General features: G+C 36.7%; 1 protein-coding gene across 2 annotated transcripts in view; it reads right to left on the bottom strand.

Annotated features, from left to right (window-relative positions):
- Positions 1 to 7,041, bottom strand: part of LOC128889207 (mannosyl-oligosaccharide 1,2-alpha-mannosidase IA) — a 546,492-nt gene that overhangs the window by 53,223 nt on the left and 486,228 nt on the right. The window lies entirely within an intron of this gene.

Below are 7,041 nucleotides of genomic sequence, written 5' to 3'. Positions count from 1 at the left end.
CGGAGGTTTAAAATATCTTAGTCGCATTGTTTATTCTTTTTTTTGTTTACTTTCTAAGAAATTTTGGTCATGTTTATATCTATTACCAAAGTAATGTGGATTTATGTTTGTCTCTAAATGTAGATAAAAGTCTACACAAGTGGTTGAGAAAATCTGTAAATGTTTTCTGTAACTATCTCCTAACTTTCCTTGTGAAATTCGAAATGAGTCAGTTTGACTGCTTCGTTAATGTACTGTTAAACAGACTCCCATTGAAGTGTGTCATTTCGCGAAACAAGTACCTCCAGGTATAAATACTTAAGTGCAGAAATATTGCAAGTAAACATTATTAACATTTCCAGTCTCGTGCTGTTGTGATACTTACACGGTACAGATTCACAGAGAACGAGAGTAGAACCACTAGAATTGCTATTAAATACGTCAGCATGATCTGCTTTGCAACCGCTTCGGTGATTCTGTTCATGCGAACATAAAACGACACGGTAGATTGTCAAATTTTATGCACGATAGAACAGAGTGTGTTCAGTAATAAAAGCAAAACTCAGAAAATTCGTAACATTATTTTCGTAAAAATAATTTTACCCACTTAATAGACTTCACATCAAAGCGTTATGGTTTGAAAAGGCAATCTCTTTAACCGCTTTATTAACAGCGTGTCGTATTCGATAACTAAGAGAGTAAACATATATTAGTAAAATCTGGTGAATTTGTTATCAAATAACTGAGATTTCGAAATATAAGTGTATACCTAGTAATTTTAAATAGTCCACAAGCATAATAACCCATGACACTGAGCGACGACTCGGTGACTGATATCGTCAGTAATCCAATTATACAATTGAGCAGGATATGTGGGGATATAATATTTACATTCTTGTCGTGCTGAACTATAAATCCAAGAAATTTTAGAATATCCGAACTGGATAGATTGTAGGGCATTAAAATGTGTATCCATACTGGAGACGATAACACTACACAAAGGCTGAGGATACCAAAACACGACACCTATAAAAATTAGAATAATAACTGAATAGTTATAAGTAGAATAATATTCTCTTCGCGGAGTATCGAAGAAAACATATTTGTTTTTCTTACGCAAGAAGATCAAGACTAAACGTCTCGAAGCAGCGATGTGATTCATTAGTATCTCCTGTTCGTCTAGATTTGGGAGGTCTCTGCAATCCTTGCTTATGCTATCGTATATAAATTTCATCTGTAGTCAGACATAAAAGAATTAAAATCGTCGCATATTCGTTGAACGAGTCTAAATTTATCGATGCATTTAATGATAAGAAATCGGTTCTCTTTAAAATTCTACACAAAAGAATTTTTCAAACCCACTTCAACGCTACGATCACCCATTTCTCCATACACGATGAATCGAAATAAACCAGAAACCAATTTCACATACTTTCAAACCCGTGTGAAACTGGCCTCCCCCCCTTTTTGGAAAACTCAAATTTTTCGTAAGGAGGGGCAACCGAAAATTTCAGTTGGGCATCCATGAGCAAACGATGAACAAACGTATGCAAAAACAAAATGTCGAGTTTTAAAAAAGGAGGGTGGCAGCTTTACACGGGTTACTACGAAGCTTTTTCTTAGCATAACATTTTAAAGGAAATCGATTTCGTAAATTGGAAGTGTTTTACGTTATAAAAGGCAATTTACAAGTGGAAAAGTGTAGATAAAACCAATGTATCGTAGAAAAAACAATAATGTTGGACAGCCGAATGATAACGCCATTACTGTGTTTTGCAATGTAAATTCAGCCGCAGCCAGCAATGTGAACTGAAACATAGTTTCGTTTATTAAACTATTGCAAACCTATGGCTTAAAAAGTTATCATTATTTTTGATATGTATAAGTGCATTTGGGTTTGACTAGGAAAAGCTGATTTTTTTTTAAAAAAAGTCGAAATTATAGGAAATAGGTTGTTTACTTACATAAAACTATTTCCAAAAGGGGCTATAGGATGTTGTTTTGAAATTCCAAAATAAGCCTGTCAGGGTATATGTGGCATACATGTTAAATATAAATGTATATGAATGTATTAAATAAATCAGATATATTCCAAAGCTCCTTTTGGAATACTCATTATGCACCATACAGTAAAAATGAAAAAATATTTAAAAGAAATTTAAGTATAGATATTTGTACACTCAAATAACACGTGCTTTGAAAAGAACCTAACTGATAGAAATGGCACTCAAATAATTAGCTCAAAGATAAGTCTACATCCGTCGTCGATAGAAATTAGAATTGATACATCAAAAACCAGTGAAAACAAGTTTGGTATTGTGGGACAGAAGTTGAAGACATAATCTATTCCTTATGGATGAGTGTTTCATATAAACACACAACGACGTAGGAAAATATTGATACGTTATCACCTGGACTATGACACAGCAGAGTACAATGAAAGCGAAAATTATCCTTTGCACTTTAACAATAACCGAATTGTCGAAGGGCGATAGCCCTGTGATGCACAGCATGAAATAGTAGGTGCGGTAGTGTCTTTGGAATTGATCCATTTCTTCGTCCGAAGCCGAGGAACGTTTGAACGCAAAACCCGCGGCATCGTCCGACTACAGCACGGCGTCAAATTTTATTCACGTTGTCGCTTGTCGCCTCAAATTTCCGAAGCCTCGCTTGTGTCTAATACTGGGATATTATTCCCTCAAATTACGGACTTCCGCTGGAAACCGATCGATTTGATTACCACCGTCGCGGATATTTTAGAGAATGGAATAGGAAATTTAAGAAAATCGGGAGACAATAAATGTTTTTATTCTCCCCCTATTCTTCGAGAAGGGTGTGTATAATTTTTATCGCCAACGTTTGCTTTCAGAATCGACGTGGACACACCTTGGCTTCGTTTGAGGAATAAGAATAGACAAAAGGGCATGCAGACAATCGAGGGAAAATGTGTTCGAAGATTCATCTGTTGCATTGCAAATGGGTGTAATTTGGATTGAAATATTCTGAGATGTATCAAGAAAGCTCCTTGCGGATTTGAGTATTCCTTCTTGGAAAGGCAGGTACGTAAAAATTTAAATACGAGCTTGCCCTAAATGATGCGTTGTTTATCTTCATCTCCATTGATGGGCTCCAACTTTCAAAAGAAATACATTTGACCAAGTGTAGTCATTTTATCGAAGTTAGAATTTTCCATGAATTAAACTGTTGGTGTGTATGGTGAGCTGGTATTTCAGCTCATGCGTTGTTCTAATAACCTAAAAATACCCGTCAGAACGAAATGTTTTAATGGAAAGTAGTCATAAAGGATTCTGAAATGTTAACACTAGGTTTAAAGTATCTCCCACGCTGTCGTCAAATACTTTTTGCCCGTTGTGGTTATGGAATAACATGATTACCAGGTGGACGATCATAATGCCAACAAGAATGATCCAGTGGATGATGTTTCAGTGGATCTTTCATGTCTGTCAATGTGTGTGTTTCATGTCAATAAAGTTTTAATGAAAAGAAGATGTAAAGAATTCTGAAAGGTTCATTCGAAACATTTGGTATCAGTGATGCACAAGACGGATTAGAAAGTGCGGTACTGACTTCGAAATACGGAGGATACAGAACGATAGCGCGGAACCAGAGGCGTCTCATGATTACACATAGCCATCATATTTTATTCACACGGGCCTATTTTTGCTTGAAAACTTCGTCGCGTTGATTGTCCATGCGAATCCGACTGCAATCCTTCTAAATTATAGACTCCGATGCGAAACCGATCGATTTGATTACCACCGTCGCCGGAAATCGGGGAAATGAAATATTAAATTCAGAAGAACCAAGAGGTATTAAAATGATTTCGTTCGCTCTCTTATTTTTCTAGGTAGGGGCTTGGAGTTTTTATTTCTGGCACTGCTTTGTAGAAGCACCGCGGACATTGCGAGGAATAGACGCCTCTCGATTGCGTTCATTTTTTGAAGAATATTTCTCACGTCGACAGTTATAATCGTTGAAGATTTCAATGTTGCTTAAAGAAGAAAAGAAGAAGCGTTATTTTAAGAAGAAAAGAAGGGTATGTACGTATTCACAATACTTTTTACTGTCACTACAAGCCTGTTGTGTGTGCAATATTATAATCACAACAGGTCTGTGGTGTGTGTAAAAAGCCTTATTATTGAAATACCGTGAGGACGAAACTGTACAGATACTCATCTTTAAACACTTTTCTCCGTTCCATTATTCACGACAGTTTATTTTGACGTTAATAATCATTACCCCCAAACAATTAGAAAAAAATATTCTCGTTACATTGGGGTTGGATGAAGATAAACAAAGTATATTATCATATAATAGTTACGAATATATATCGATATCTCCAATGGGTCACAAAGGCTCTAAAAATGGGCTTCTGGAAGAGAAGGTACGTGGAAGTCACAATAAAACAAAGCGAGGCGTTCATTTTTATCATATTTTATTGGCTTTCGCTCCTACTAGCTATCACTTTGACATAAAATGCACACTATAGCTTGCATACAATTTCCTGTGCAAGTTGAAATATGTAATACCAATTTACTGCATGGGAATTAATTCTTTTTCACTAGCAAACCGTAGCTTGTGTAAAGTGCTATTCAACTGATTGGTCTGACCTGATTGGTTTTATGTTTCGCTTACCAGTCCATCATCCATCACGGTTTATTCGTCGGTTTCTCTCTAAGTTAGGAACCGTATCGAACGGTATAGATTACAGTGAAGTAGGAAATTGATGTGTTGATCATCTGAAATTATAATTCCTCGTAAGACAGTTTCCTTCGATCACATAACGAAGCTACTCTTTTTATTCTAGAATTAATTTGATCTATATTTTAGAGACTAACTGCGACTTTAAATCCAGCAATAACTTATTGTAAATATTTAGAAATTTAACCTCTTACATCTGATTGATTTTTGGTGTTCCTAAATAGTTACGTATACCTTAAACTAATTTCTTAATTTAGGAATTTAGAAGGTATTATCTGAAGCGAAGGTATAATAAAAGAAAGGAGAAGTGATTTTTACGTCGAAAACTTCAAGCTTTTCAAGATATATATGAAATTATCACCAAAGTCCAACATTCAACTATAGATCCACGCGCGTATAAAAAAGCTTAGTTTCCGCCATATCGAATGGTATTTCAAGGGTTCGTTTGGTGCTGTGTGCGCATGATGCATAGATCAATAAGCGCGATAAAAACACACGAATTTTGGAAATTAAATTTCCCGCAAACATTGATTTTACCGAGGCGAATCCCTGGGTCGATAGAACGTAAACGCCAGCTAGAATCGGCGCGCAGCTCTTTGATGTTCTTTGCAGTACCAAAAGCAGTAATTTTTGAATCCTGTGTGGTAGAGTGTACCATCGTGTGTTATATCTAAATCACGAAGCCGTTTCAGACGTGGGTTAGCCGTCATTAAATATCCAGATGATCTCTCGGAGTTTAAGCACTTTACTCACATTTCGTGGAAGACGTTCAAGGAATGATCCATGTATATCTGGCCGTTGTAGTTTTCGTTGAAGGAGTAGAGAAACATAATGAAAGTGATGTACAGATACAAGAATACGTGGACTAATTCACCTGTAGAATGACTGAGGACAACAATCTGTCATCGAAAAAGAAATCGGACCTTGAAAGATATAAGTACGGTTATAATGTTTAAATTTTTACTCCAGAATAAGTAACATAAGCCTTAGAAAACCGCGATGGAAATTATTCTAACATGCGAAAGAGGAATCGCTCACTTGGAACATGTGAACAGTCGAGGAAATCACTATCAACCCAATGATAATGAAACACGAAACCGATGTGAACGACGTGGTATACTCGAACATTATTGTTGGTGTGAGCCGACATAAACGTCTTCTAAACAATCGTTTATCATTTGTTCGTTGTTCTAAACTTTTGTCTACATAAGAATTTTTTTTCATCCCTCCTGGGTACCAACCTGACAAGTGTATTGTAATTTTTCAGTGCCCTACAGATCCTAGCGTAAATCAGGTAGCTTTTCCCGAATCTCGGATCTTCCGTTTCAGGCGTATCGTCGATCGCGACTTTTATCCGATAACTATAAGCGACGAAACGTATCGTTTGCGAATGCCAACAACTTTGTGGTGCAGAATAACAGCGGAAAGTACCTTACTATACGAAATATAAGCGCAATGGTGATGCACTATAATGCCGTACAGAGAATCAATCGCTGTTATCATTACGAGTCCGGAAAGGTAGGCGATGAACGCGTGTCCACTTATGAGAAAGAAGTGTTTTTCGTGGTCTTCAGAGTATTTCACCCCTACTATTAAGTAAAGTGGTCGAGATGTATTCAGAGGAAGCACTATGTCCAAGAAACGTGGCCACAGCACTGCCGACGAGGAAAGAACGACTATCATATGCACAATGACTGGAATTGTTTTGAAATTATGTGTAAATGTATTCTTTTCATTAATTTCTTTTATCTGTTATACTTCAGGTTTGTGTTGGTATCTTCAGATCTTCACTACCGTCTGTTAGCTCTATTGCACGACGTTTTTGTTTTTTCTTTTCTGAATTATGAATTCAATAAAATAGACAAAATTCATATCTTGCATAAAATTCAAATGAAACGAGCAAGCCGAAACAACAAAAAATCTGAAAATCCAGAATCAGAGTACTCAATAAACAGAACATCTGGAAAGGTGTGCCTTACATATGCGAGTCAAAGTGTTCCCTCTCTGTGTCTTAGCGTATCTCTTCAGTATCTCAATCTCCTTCTCATCGATAATCGCGTTCCAGTTGTAATCTATAGTTTCCAGGACATACTTCACCTAGAGTCACAAAGCGTCGAGTCAGAATTAATTGCGCTAACGCGTGGCGAAGGGCCGTTATCACTGATCGACTCACTTTGTCCTGATAGGCTATGAGATTAATGTACTTGACGAGAACCATCCCGACGTTACAGAGAAAGGTCGCGAAGAAGACTATCTGATCCCCAGTGACACGGTACTTGATCAAAGACATAAACTGAAGGAAGTTGATTCTCGTTGAATAATTCAATGATATAAATCTTC

This window comes from Hylaeus anthracinus, unplaced genomic scaffold (genome assembly GCF_026225885.1).
Source record: "Hylaeus anthracinus isolate JK02 unplaced genomic scaffold, UHH_iyHylAnth1.0_haploid 11997, whole genome shotgun sequence".
Lineage (NCBI taxonomy): Eukaryota > Metazoa > Arthropoda > Insecta > Hymenoptera > Colletidae > Hylaeus > Hylaeus anthracinus.
Note: the sequence above shows the minus strand (reverse complement) of the source record. Positions and strands in the feature narration are given on the sequence as shown.